Source organism: Trichechus manatus, unplaced genomic scaffold (genome assembly GCF_000243295.1).
Source record: "Trichechus manatus latirostris isolate Lorelei unplaced genomic scaffold, TriManLat1.0 scaffold00179, whole genome shotgun sequence".
NCBI classification, from domain to species: domain Eukaryota; kingdom Metazoa; phylum Chordata; class Mammalia; order Sirenia; family Trichechidae; genus Trichechus; species Trichechus manatus.
In genome coordinates this window covers 896,856-910,882 of record NW_004444115.1, presented here as the reverse complement: position 1 = coordinate 910,882, position 14,027 = coordinate 896,856, and the positions used below count along the sequence as shown (strand labels likewise).

At 38.3% G+C, this 14,027-nt stretch overlaps 1 protein-coding gene across 2 annotated transcripts in view; it reads left to right on the top strand.

The window, feature by feature from the left end:
• The first annotated feature begins 8,141 nt into the window (after nucleotides 1-8,141).
• The window catches only part of MAP3K2 (mitogen-activated protein kinase kinase kinase 2), an 85,265-nt gene continuing 79,379 nt past the window's right edge, over nucleotides 8,142-14,027 (top strand). For both annotated transcript variants that reach the window (XR_002825714.1, XM_023741355.1), the window contains exon 1: nucleotides 8,142-8,199. The gene's annotated coding sequence lies outside the window, so the exon portion shown is untranslated. The remainder of the gene's footprint in view (nucleotides 8,200-14,027) is intronic.

Sequence of the window (14,027 nt, the reverse complement as noted above, 5' to 3'; positions counted from 1 at the left end):
ATTCTTCAGTTGATGAACATTTGGGTTATTTCCACTTTTTGGCTATTACGAATAACGCTGCTATGAACATTTATATACAAGTTTTTGTGTGGACGTGTTTTCAGTTCTCGTGGCTGGTAGAATTCCTGGGTCGTATGTTAACTACATTTAACCTTCTGAGAAACTGCCCCGCTTTTTTCCACATGACTGCACCATTTCACATTCCTACCAGCAATGCATGAGGGTTCCAGTTTCTCCACATCCTTGTCAACACTTGTTATCATTTGTCTTTTTGATGATAGCCATCCTAGTGGATGTGAAGTAGTATGTTATGGTGGTTTTGATTTGCATTTCTCTGATGACTAATCATGTTGAGCATTTTTCTAGTGCTTATTGGCCGTTTGTGTATCTTTGAGGAAATGTTTATTGAAATGCTTTGCCTATTTTATAATTGGGTTAGTTGTCTTTTTATTATTGAGTTATAAGAGTTGTAGACCCTCATCAGATAAATGGTTTGCAAATATTTTCTCCTCTTTGGATTGTCTTTTCACTTTCTTGATAGCGTTCTTTCATGCACAAAAGTTTTTAATTTTGAGGAAGTCCAATTTTTTTTTCTTTTGTCGCTTATGCTTTTGATGTCATATTTATGAAACCATTGCTTAGCCCAGGGTCACAAAGATTTAGTCTATGCTTTCTTCTAAGAGTTTTATAGTTTTATTTCTTGCATTTAAGTCTTTGATCCATTTTTAGTTAATTTTTGTTTATGGTGTGAAGCAGAGGTCATTCTTTTGCACATGGCTATGCAGTTATCTTAGTACCATTTGTTGAGAAGGCTACTTTTCTCTCCTTAAATTGTTTTGACATCCTTGTTTGCCTTGTTTTTGATCTTAGGAGGAAAACACTTAGTATTTTACCATTAAAAAAGATGTTGGTTGTAAGTTTTTCATAGATGCCCTTTATCAAGTTGAGAAAGGTTTCTTCTGTTTGTTCAGATTTTTTTTTTTTTTAAATCAGGCATGGATGTTGGATTTTGTGAAACTGTTTTCCTGTGTCTATTGAGATGATTGTATTTTTTTGGTTTTAGTTTGCTAATATGGTGAATTACATTGATTTAGTTTCCAGTGCGGGAGGCTTAGTGACACGGTGATTAAGAGCTTGGCCGCTAACCAGAAGTTCGGCAGTTAGAACCCACCGCAGCTCTGTGGGCGAAAAGACCTGGAAGTCTCCTCCCATAAGGATTACAGCCAAGAGAACTCTGTGGGGCAGTTCTACTCTGTCCTATAGGGTTGCTAGGTATTGGAATCAACTCGGTGACACACAACAATATTTTCCAGTATGAAGCAACCCCACATTGCTGGAATAAACTCCATTTATTTATAATTTATCTTTTTATGTATTGTTGGGTTCAGTTTGTTAAAATCAGTTAAGAATTTTTATGCCTGTGATTGTAAGGGATATTGGTCTCTGTGTGTGTGTTTTTCCTTGTAGTATCTTTGTCTAGTTTTATTTATCAGGGTAATGCTGTCCTCACAAAATGAGTTGGGAAGTATTTCCTTCTAATTTTCTGGAAAAGATTATTTGTTTTCCCTATTCTTTTTCATTTAATTCCACTGTGATTTTTATTTTTATTTTTTCTGTTTATTTTGGCTGTAGTTTGCTGGTCTTTTTCTGATTTGTTTAGCTGGAAGCTTAGGCCATTGATTTGAGGCCTTTCTTCTTTCAAATATAGGTATATTTAGTGCTACAAATTTCCCTCTAAGTACTGGTTTAGATACAGCCCATACATATTCACTTAGGAAATTTTCATTTAGAAAATTCAAAATACTTTCTGATTTTTCTTTTGGTTTCTTCTTTGACCTGTGGGCTATTGGGATGTGTGTTATTTAGTTTCCAAATATTTGGGAGTTTCCATATATCTTCCTTTTGATTTTTAATTTAATTGGTTTGTGATCAGAGAACATACTTTGTTTGATACTAATACATTGTTAGTAAAATATGTAATAAATTATAAAATTTATTACGATAAAATTATTATTTTATTAAGAAATTAAATGCATTGGGTCTTGTTTCATGGCTCATAAATTCATCTATCTTGTTAGATACTTTGTGTGAACTTGAAGAGAAGTATTCTATAAATGTCAGTTAGATCAAGTTGGTTAATAGTGCTATTCATGTCTTCTGTATTCTTAGTAATTTTATGTCTGCTTGTTCTATCAAATATTTTGAGAAGAATGTTAAAATCTCCCACTATGATTGTGGGTTTGTCACTTTTCCCTTTGAGTTCTACTAGGTTTTGCTTCATGTGTTTTGAAGTTCTTTTATTAAATTCACACATATGTAGGATTGTTATGTTCCCTTGTAAATTGACTCCTTTATAATCGAGAAATGACCCCATTCATGTCTGGTGATGTTCTTCATCCCAGAATGTATTTTGTCTGATTTTAATATAGGCATTCTAGCTTTATTTTGATTTGTGTTAGTATGATATATCTTTTTTCAGCATTTTACTTTTTTTGCTAATTCAGCATTTTAACATGAACAATTCAATGACATTGATTGCATTAGCCATGTTACACAACTGTCACTTGTATCCATTGCCAAATTTTTCGTCATCGACATCACTAAAAAATGCTTCCTAACTAATGACTTCCCCTCTACCCCTTCCTCCTGCCCTAGTAAACTTCGGTCTCTGTACATTTGCCTATTTCTAGCTATTTCATATAAGTGGGATCATACAATATTTGTCCTTTTGTAACTTATTTCACTCAGCATAATGTTTTCTAGGTTCATCCATGTTGTAACGTATCAGGACTTCATTTATCTTTATGGCTGAGTAATACTCCATTGTATGAATATACCACTTTTTTTTTTACCTACTCATCTGTTGTGGACATTTCAGTTGTTTCCACCTGTTGGCTATTGTGAATAGTGCTGCAGTGAACATTGGTGTACATATGTCTGTTGAGTCCTGCTTTCAAGTATCTTGAGTATATACCTAGGAGTAAAATTGCTGAGTCATATGATAGTTCTGTGTTTAGCTTTCTGAGGAACCACCAAACTGTTTTCCAAAATGGCTGTACCACCTTTGCATTCCCACCAGCAGTGGATGAGGGTTCCAATTTCTTTACATCCACACCAATATTGTTTGCCCTTTTTTTTTTTTTTTTTTTAATCTTAGCTAGCCTAGTGAGGGTGAAGTGGTATCTCATTGTGGCTTTGATGTGCATGTCTAATGGCTAATGATGTTGAGTATCTTTTCATGTGCCTGTTGGTCGTTGTATATCTTTTGTGAAATGTCTATTCAAGTCCTTTGCCCATTTTTTGATTGAGTAGTTTGTCTTTTTGTTCTCAGAGTTCTTTATATATTGTGGATATTAAACCTTTATCTCATATATGGTTCCTCAGAATTTTCTCACAGTCTGTAGGTTTTCTTTTCACTTTATTGTTGAAGTCTTTTGTTCTGAAAAAGTTTTTAATTTTGGTGAAGTTCAATTTACCTATTTTTGTCTTTTGTTGAACATGCTTTTGTATTGTATTTCAGAATCTGTTGTTAAAAACTAAGTGTCAAAGCAGTACCCTTATTTTTCTTCTAAGAAGTTAGTGGTTTTGATTCATACATTTTAGGCCCTTAAATTTTTTAAAATTTTATTTTGATTTTTAAATTTGTTTTTTTTTGTTTGTTTGTTTTAACATAAACAAAACACCAATTTAATAGTTTCTACGTGACGTTGATTACATTCTTCAAGTTTTGTAACCATTCTCCTTTTCTGAGGTGTTCTCCTCCATTAACATAAACTCACTGCTCCCTGAGTTTCTGTCTAATCTTTTGAGTTGTTGTCAGTTGGATCCCATAAAGATAGTTCTTGAAAGAGCACAATGTTCAAGGCAGACATTCTTCACTAGTTAAGCTAAACTATTGTTTGGTTTAAAGAAGACTTCAGGCAATATTTTGGGTTTAAGATTTAAAGTTTAAAGGTTATCTCAGGGCAGTAATTTTGGGGTTTCATCCAGCCTCCATGGCTTCAGAGAGTCTGGAGTCCATGAGAAATTGAAATTCTGTCCTGCAGTTTCCCCCTTTTGATCAGGATTCTTCTATGGAATCTTTGATCAAAATATTTAGTAACAGTAGCTGGGCACCTCCAGTTCTTCTAGTCTTATGGCAAAGGAGGCAGTTGTTCATGGATGCAATTAGCCATACTTTCCATATCCTCTCCCTATTCTGACACTCTTTATTCTTCTGTTCTTCAGGTGAATGGAGACCAATTGTTGTGCCTTGGATGACTGCTTGCAAGCTTTTAAGGCTGCAGGCACTACGCCACGAACTAGGAGGTAGAACAGAAGCACTAAACATATTACTAGGCCAATTAACTGGGATGGCCCCTGAAACCATGACCCTGAACCCAAACCAAGGAACCAAACCCCATAATGTTTTTGGTTGTACATTCACAGCCTAAGCAGCTACTATTTTTTTTGTCATTGTTGTAAGTATATCTGTCAAACAACTTTTGCCAATTCAACTTTTTACAGGTGTACAACTTACTGAAATCAATTACATTAATTGGCTGTGGGACACTTACCCTTAATCGATAAAAGTTTTTCCATCACCATAAACTGAAACTAAGTTTTTTCCCACTTTCTCCCGCCCCTAAACCCGTTGCCGTCGAGTTGATTTTGACCCATCGCGACCCTATAGGACAGAGTGGAACTACCTCAGAGGGTTTCCAGGAAGCAGCTGGTGGATTTGAACTGCCAGCTTTTTGGTTTGCAGCCGTAGCAAGTCATGGCTCTTAACCACTGCGCCACCCGGGCCCCATTAATAAACTTTGTTCTCTATACATTTGACTGTTCTTGTCTTTTGGTATACAATACAGGTAGCCCCCGAGTTATGACAAACTGCACTTAAACCATCCGTTTGTTGTTTTTCTTGTATATGGTGTGAGGTATGAATCCAGCTTCACTCTTTTGCATGTGGAGATGTAGTTGTCCCAGCACCATTTATTGAAGAGACTGTTCTTTCCCATTGCATGAACTTAGCACTCTTGTCAAAAATCAACTGACTGTAGATAGATTCATGGGTATATTTTTGGACTCTTGGTTCTATTCCATTGGTCTGTCTGTTACACCAGTACCAGTCTGTTTAGATTACTGTAGCTTTATTATGTATTGAAACAGGGAAGTGTGAGTCCTCCTGCTTTGTTCTTCAACAATGCTTTGGCTATTTGAGGCCCCTTGCAATCCCATGTTAATTTGAGAACTGGCTTCTCCGTTTCTGCAAGAAGGCTGTTGGAGTTTTGATTGGGATTGCATTGAATCTATGGATCACTTTGGGCAGTATTGATATCTTAACAATGTTTAGGTCTTCTAATCTGTAAGCACAATGTGTCTTTCCATTTATTTAGTTCTTTACTCTCTTTCAGCAGTGCTTTATTATTTTCGTTGTATAAGTCTTTCACATCCCTGTTTAAGTTTATACCTAGATATTTTTAGATGCTCTTGTAAATGAAATTTTCAGATTGTTCATTGCTGGTGTACTCCATCATTTTACTTCTAACCAACCATTCTCACTGTATTTAAAGTGAGTTTCTTGTCATCAACAAACAGTGAAATTCTGCCTTTTAAAAAAAATCCAATTTGACCATCTCTGCATTTTAAGTCTAGCTTTTAGACCATTTGTATAATAGTATTATCTCTATGGTTGGGTTCTAATCCATCATTTTGCTTTTTGTGTTTTGTATGTAGTATTTGGGTTTTTTGTTCCCTTTTTCTTTTCTGCTTTAATTTGAATTGAATATTTTTTATAATTACATTTGGTTTACTTATTTTTGTTGGCTAATTTGCTATAGCTTTTTAACTTTTTTAGTGTTCGTTTTAGAGTTTTTAGTATACATCACCATCTACCTTCTAGTAATATTATACCATTTCTTGTAGAATAAGAACCTAACAACAATATGCTTCCATTTCTTCCTATCTCAGTTATCTAGTGCTGCTATAACAGAATACCACAAGTGAATGACTTTAACAAACAAATTTATTTTCTCACAGTTTAGGAGGCTAGAAGCCCAAATTCAGGGTGCTGGCTCTAGGGGAAGGCATTCTCTCTCTCTGTCAGCTCTGGAGGAAGGTCCTTATCTCTTTGAGCTTCTGCTCTTGGGCAGTCTTAATGTGGCTTGGCATCTCCCTTCCCCGATCTCTGCTTCTTTCGCTTGCTTGTTTATCACTTTTAGATCTCTAAAGACACACTGTACACTAATCCTGTCTCATTAACATGACAAAGACAGCCCATTCCTAAATGGGATTATAACCACAGACATAGAGGTTATGATTTACAACACATATTTTTTGGGGGGACACAATTTAATCCATAACACCCCCCTGGCCATTTATTGTCATACTTTTCATTTTTACACATATATCAAACCTCATAATACAAAGTTATTTTTTAAAGAAACTTTAAAAATAAGAAAAATAAAGTGTTGTATGCATACTTACTTGTTTGCCATTCACAAGCTTTCATTCCTTTGTATTTTACCTGATTTACATTTGGTATTACTTTCCTTCTGCCTGAGTGACTCTCTTTAGCTTTCTGACCTTGTGATGAATTCCTTCAGCTATTTTTTTTTTCCTGGAAAATTCTTTATTTCTGTTTCATATTTGAAAGATGTGTTTGCAGGATCTGGAATTCTAGGTTGACAGATTTTTCTTTCAGTACAGGCAGTACCCGGGTTAGGAACGTCTGATTTACAGACAACTTGTACCTAAGAAGGGACTGCCATAAAGCCTATTACAGTGAGTCCCCAGGTTAAGAATGTCTGACTTACAGGCAACTCGTACTTAAAAACGGATTGCAAGAAAACCAATTATTTTAAAAATTTGAGTTGAATACAGTGGTTTGTAGTAGTAAACACACACTATTTTTGGACGCTCATGAAAACATCGTGTGGTTTGTAAGTGTTTTATTTGCGTAGAAAGGTTAAAACATATACTGTATACTAAGACAAGCATTGACTAACTGACGCTAAATAAGAACCATATGTACCTTTTCAGACTTAGCTATGAATTCATCTTAAAGACAGAGAGGAGTGGATCTCATTCATAACGCGGGGACTGCCTGTACAATAAAGATGTTCTTTCCCTGTCTTCTGGCTTTCATTGTTCCTGATGAGAAGTCTGTTATCATCCCTGTTATTATTCCTTTGTATATAATGTGCCTTTTAAGCAACTTGATTGTGATGGGATGTACTTTGGTATAGTGTTCTTTTTGTTTCTTGTTAAGCATGTTGAATCTGTGGCTTTATAGTTTTCATCAAATTTGGAAAAATTTTGCCAGTTATTTCTGCAGATAATACCTTCTGTGTCTCTGCTTTTATTTGGACACTTTAGTCACATGCATATTAGGCTGCTTCAAGTTGTTGTACAGTTCACTGATGCTTTGCTCATTTTTAAGGTTTTTTTCTCTATATTTCATTTTTTAAACCATTTTTATTGCTGTATGTACAGGTTTACTAATAATATCTTAAGCAATCTTTAATTTACTGTTGTTAATCCCACCCAGTGTATATTTCATTTTGAACATTTTCTTTTTCACCTATAAATTTTCCATTTTAAAACATATCTTCCATGCCTCTACATAACATTTTTTCTCAACCTCCTTGAGCATATGGAATGTGATTATGGCAGCTTTATTAACGACCTTGTTTGCTAATCTCTCATTTGTGTTATTTCTGGGTCTTTTCATAGTGATTGATTAGGTAGCATTTTCCTGCATCTTTACATACCTGGTGTGATAGTTAAGGTTGTATGTCCACTGGATGGGCCATGATTCTCTGTGGTTTGGTAGTTATGTAATGATGTAATTTGGCAGTTGTATAATGATGTAGTTATCCATTTTGTTATGTAATGTGATATAATGTAATCAGCCAAATCAGTTGTAAGGGAAGTCTCCTTGAGGGTGTGGCCTGCATCCAGTATATATGGATATTCCAGCAAAGATCACTGGCTTTTGATCAGTCTGGATCATGCATCCAGCTCATCATAATCTGTCCTCTGGTTCTTAGGACTTGAGCCAGTGGCCTGCCGTATTGCCTGCTGATTTGGGGATCCATCAGCCTCCACAGCCCATGAACCAGCAGCCTGCCATCTGACCTGCTGATCTTGAATTCGTGAGCCCCTGCAGCTGACGCCTGACCCACAGACTTGGGACTTGCCAGCCTCTACATCCACGTGAGCCCTTTCCTTGAGATTAATCTCTCTTTCTTTTCTGTCTCTGTATATGGTTTACTGCTTTTGCTTCTCGAGAGAACCTATCCTAAGATACTTGGTATTGAGAGTGATTCTAGAGAAACAAAATTGTAAGAATGAATTTTCTAAATTGGCTCTCAAGTCTGGTTAGTCTTAAAGATGTTGATGAATCTGCTTCCAGTAGTGAAGAGGGAACTGCTAATCCATGGTGTGCCATGGCAATAGAAATAAGCAGAATATCACCATGAGTAGATCAAGTATTGGTGAGAGGTGAGGCTTTGAGAGAGCACATGTTTGATACTTTTCTACAATTTTGTCAGAATGAGAAGTATAAGGAAGCTGGTTGGTTGCTCCTACTTTTGCTAGAAAAAATGATGAAAGAAAGAGATGACCTCAGGGCTTCAGAGTCACAGCTCAGGCGCTGCATAAAGACCTCAAAGTTGCCACTTGCACCCTGAAAGAAAGCCGTATTTCTTGTAGTAACAGAGGTGATATTGCCGAAAATCAAACCCAGAGTCTTATTGTAAGAGTGGTTGAATTAAAATGCCAGCTGAATTCCCACCCTTGATTGGTGCCTGAAGTTAAAATGAAGGCATTGATTAGGAAGAAACGGAATCCTGAAACTTGGGATGGAGACATATGGGCAGATAATCAGGAAGCTGGGGACACTGAGCCCCTAAATGCTGTTGAATCACTCTGGCCAACAGAACCAGCCCGCTTACTCCCATCTGAAGAGATTACTGCATCTTTTCTGGTAAGCTAGCCTCCCCAGTAAAACCACTAGCCCCTCCACCCCCATTTGATGAGAGTAACCCGGCTGTGTCTGAAGAGCCTTTGTCTGAGATATTGCTTGGCGTGGCATCTTAGTCATTGCATGAGGCAGGTGCCTTGCGAGACATTGCTGAATGTCCTCAGAACACATTTCCACCATCCATTTTTTGCTTTTAGACCTGTAACTAGGCTTAAGTCCCAGTATGCCCCAAAAGTTGGAGTACAAAGAGTGACCCAGGAGGAGGTACGCTACACTCCAAAAGAACTGCTTAACTTTTCTAATATATACAAACAGAAACCTGGGGAATATGTGTGGGAATGGCTATTAAGGGTGTGGGATGATGACATAAGGAACATAAAGTTAGATCAGTCTGAGTTTATTGATAAGTGTGCCCACTAAGCACAGATTTGTCATTCAGTGTTTCAGCTAGAGACGTTAGAAAAGGATCTAATAGTTTATTTGGCTGGTTTGCTGAAGTGTGGATTATGCTGTGGCCTACACTAAATCAAGTTGAAGTACCAGACCTGCTTTGGTATACTGTAGAAGAATGTATCCAAGGGCTTATGGAAACTGGTGTGTTAGAGTGGATTCATCAGGTTAGACCCACAGACCCACATGTGGAGTGCCCAGAGGACGCACCTTTTACCACAACGGTGAGGAACAAATTTGTGAAGGGAGCCCCAGCATCCTTGAAGACTGCTGTGTTTACTATTTTATGTAAGTCAGATTTGACAGTGGAAACTGCCCTAACTGAATTAAGACACCTAACTACAGTGGAGCTATTTGGACCCCATAGTGGTAGGGGCCAAGTGGCGGTACTCAGTTGCCAAAGACAAGGTGGGCATGGTTACTGTAATGGACAGTGGAGCCAAAGAAGTAATCAGACTAGTCTGACTCGTATGGACTTATGGCATTGGCTACTTGGTCATGGTGCCTCTAGGAGTGAAATAGATGGGAAATCTACTAAATATTTACTTGATCTGTACATGCGGACGAATTCTAGGTCAAGTGAACAGCAGCCTAAGGCGAATCGCCAGAATAAAGAGTCACAGCCCCTCAGTCAATTCCCAGACTTGAGCGAGTTTACAGACACACAACCCCTTGAATGAAGGGGAAGCCAGGTCCCCTTGAGGAAGGACCCCACTATACCAAAAATTTATACTGTTAGTCTTTCTCCCAGCCTTCCCCAAAGGGATCTGTAGCCTTTTATGAGAGTGACTGTTCATTGGGGAAAAGAAAATAATCAAACTTTTAGGGGATTACTAGATACTGGCTCTGAACTGACAGTAATTCCAGGAGACCCAAAATGTCACTGTGACCCACCAGTCAGAGTGGGGGCATATGGAGGTCAGGTTATTAATGGAGTCTTAGCTCAGGTTCATCTCACAGTGGGTCCTGGAACCCATCCTGTAGTGATTTTCCCAGTTCCAGAATAGATGATCTAAATAGATGTACACAGCAACATGAACTTCCACTTACCAAGGCTGACTTAGCTACAGCCACTGCTGAGTGCACAGTCAGCCCACAAACCAGTGGCTAGTTGATTACTTCCATCATGGAAAGGGTAGCATTTTGTTCTTACTGGAATAGACATTTATTCTAGATATGAATTTGCCTTCCCTGAGTGTAATGCTTCTGCCAAAACTACCATCCATGGACTTACAGAATGCCTTATCCAGTGTCATGGTATCCCACAAAGCATTGCCTCGTATCAAGGCACTCAGTTCACAGCAAATGAAGTGTGGTGATGGGCCCATGTTCATGGAATCCACTGGTCTTACCATACTCCCCTTCATCCTGAAGCAGCTGGCTTGATGGAATGATGGAATGACCTTCCAAAGACACAATTATGGCACCTGCTAGGTGACAATACCTTGCAAGGCTGGGGCAGTGTTCTCCAAGAGGATGTATATGCTCTAAACGAGTGTCTGATATATGGTGCTGTTTCTCTCATAGCCAGGATGCATGGGTCTAGGAATCAAGGGGTTGAAATGGGAGTGGCACCACTCACTGTTACCCCTAGTGACGCACTTGCAAAATTTTTGCTTTCTGTTTCTGTGACCCTATGTTCCTCGGCTGTAGAGGCCTTACTTCCAAAGGGAGAAATGTTCTCACCAGAAGACACAACACTTGATTCCATTGAACTGGAAGTTAAGGATGCTACCTGGCCACTTTGGGCTTCTCCTGCCTCTGGATCAACAGGCAAAGAAGGGAGTTATTGTATTGGCTGGTATGACTGAGCCTGATTACCAAGGGAAATCGGATTGATATTACATAATGGAAGTAAAGAAGTATATGTCTGGAATACAGGAGATCCCTCAGGATGTCTATTAATACTACCATGTCCTGTGATTAAAGTTAATGGAAAACTACAGCAATCTAATTCTGATATGACTACTAATGGTCCAGACCCTTTAGGAATGAAGGTTTGGGTCACCTCACCAGGCAAAGAACCATGACCAGCTGAGGTGCTTGCTGAGGGCAAAGGGGATACAGAGTAAGTGGTGGATGAAGGTAGGTCTAAATACCTGTTAACGACCACATGATCAGTTGCAGAAACAAGGACTGTAATTGTTAAGAGTATTCCTTCTTTTTATGTGTGCATCAAATATTTTTGTTTTCTTCACTTATATAAGATGTAAATGGGGCTAGTGCATTTTCAGTTGTACTCATGTTAGTTGTGTCATGGTGGGCACAAGTATGACTTTGAAATTGTCTTTATTTAGTGATTGTATATGGTTTGAGGAGATGCGTGCAGGTGCCAAGTTGACAAGGGGTGAACTGTGATGGTTAAGGTAGTGTGTCAGCTTGGCTGGGTCATGATTTTCAGTGGTTTGGCAGTTATGTAATGCTGTAGTTTGGCAGTTATGTAATGATGTAGTTTTTCAGTTATGTAATGATGTAATTTGGCAGTTATGTAATGATGTAGTTATCCTCCATTTTGTGATATAATATAATTACTTCCATGATGTGAACTGATCAGCCAGTCAGTTGTAATGGGTCTCTTTGGGTGTGTGACCCGCATCCAATATATATGGATATTCTGGCAAAGATCACTAGATTTTGCTTGCTCTGGATCCTGCGTCCACCTTGACATCATCTGACCTCCAGTTTTTAGGACTTGAGCCAGTGACCTGCCATATTGCCTGCAGATCTGGGGTTTGTCAGCCCCTGTAGCTACCTAAGTCAGGAGAAGCCTCCAGCCTGACACCTGGTCCACGGACTTGGGACTTGCCAGCCTTTGTAAATGCATGAGCCATTTCCTTGAGATAAATCTCTTCTCTGTCTTTACATATATGTATATATACATATACATATATGTGTATGTGTGTGTGTATATATATATACATATATGTACGTGTTTGTGTATATATATATATGCAAAGGCATTCAACTGTGTGGATCATAACAAATTATGGATAACATTGCAAAGAATGAGAATTCCAGAACACTTAATTGTGCTCTTGAGGAACCTGTGCATAGATCAAAACGCAGTCATTTCAACAGAACAAGGGGATACTGTGTGGTTTAAAGTCAGGAAAGGTGTGAGTCAGGGCTGTATCCTTTCAGCATACTTATTCAATCTGTATGCTGAGCAAATAATCCGAGAAGCTGGACTATATGAAGAAGTACGGGGCATCAGGATTGGAGGAAGACTCATTAACAATGTGCACTATGTAGATGATACAACCTTGCTGAAAGTGAAGAGGATTTGAAGCACTGGCTGTTGAAGATCAAAGACCACAGCCTTCAGTATGGATTACGCCTCAACAAAGAAAACAAAAATCCTCACAACTTTAACCGATAAGCAACATCATGATAAACGGAGAAAAGATTGAAATTGTCTCAGTCATCTAGTGCTACTGTAACAGAAATACCACAAGTGGATGGCTTTAGCAAAGAGAAGTTTATCCACTCACAGTCCAGTAGGCTACAAGTCCACATTCAGGGCATCAGCTCCAGGGGAATGCTTTCTTCATCAGCTCTGAGGGAAAGTCCGTGTCATCAATCTTCCTTTGGTCTGGGAGCTTCTCTGTGCAGGAACCTCAGAGCCAAAGGACGCGCTCTGCTTCCGGCACTGCTGTTTTGGTGGTATGAGGTCCCCATGTGACTCTTTTCTTTTCTCTCTTTTATATCTCAGAAGAGATTGGATTAAGATACTATCCAATCTTGTATACCTCATCAGTGTAACTGCCGCTAATCCATTTTATTAGATTATAGTGATTGAATTACAACACATAAGGAAATTACATCAGATTACAAAAGGGTACACAGTTATACAATACTGGGAATCATGACCTAGCCAAGTTGACAGATATTTTTGGGGGACACAATTCAATCCATGACAGAAATTATCGAAGATTTCATTTTACTTGGATCCACAGTCAACGCCTATGGAAGCAGCAGTCAAGAAATCAAAAGATGCAATCTGCTGCAAAAGACCTCTTTAAAGTGTTGAAAAGCAAAAATGTCACCTTGAAGACTAAAGTGCACCTGACCCAAGCCATGGTGTTTTCAGTGGCCTCATCTGCATGTGAAAACTGGGCAATGAATAAAGAAGACTGAAGAAGAATTTATGGCTTTGAATTATGGTGTTGGTGAAGAATATTGAATATACCATGGACTGCCAAAAGAACGAACAAATCTGTCTTGGAAGAAGTACAACCAGAATGCTCCTTAGAAGCAAGGACATCATGCTTGGTAAAGTTAGAGGGTCAGCGAAAAAGAGGAATTCCTTCAATGATATGTATTGACACAGTGGCTGCAACAGTGATCTCAGACATAAAAACAATTGTGAGGTTATTGCAGGACCGGGCAGTGTTTCGTTCTGTTGTGCATAGGGTTGTTATGAGTCGGAACTACCTCTATGGCACCTAACAACAGCAGTGTATACACTTGACCGGTTTTGCTTCTCTAGAGAACCAAGCCTAAGACACTTGGTAAGTTTTGATTGGGACACTTTCATCTTTTACATTTTGACTTTTACTTTGTTAAGTGCTGGATATTTTTGTTTTTTTGTAAATATTCCTTATTCTGA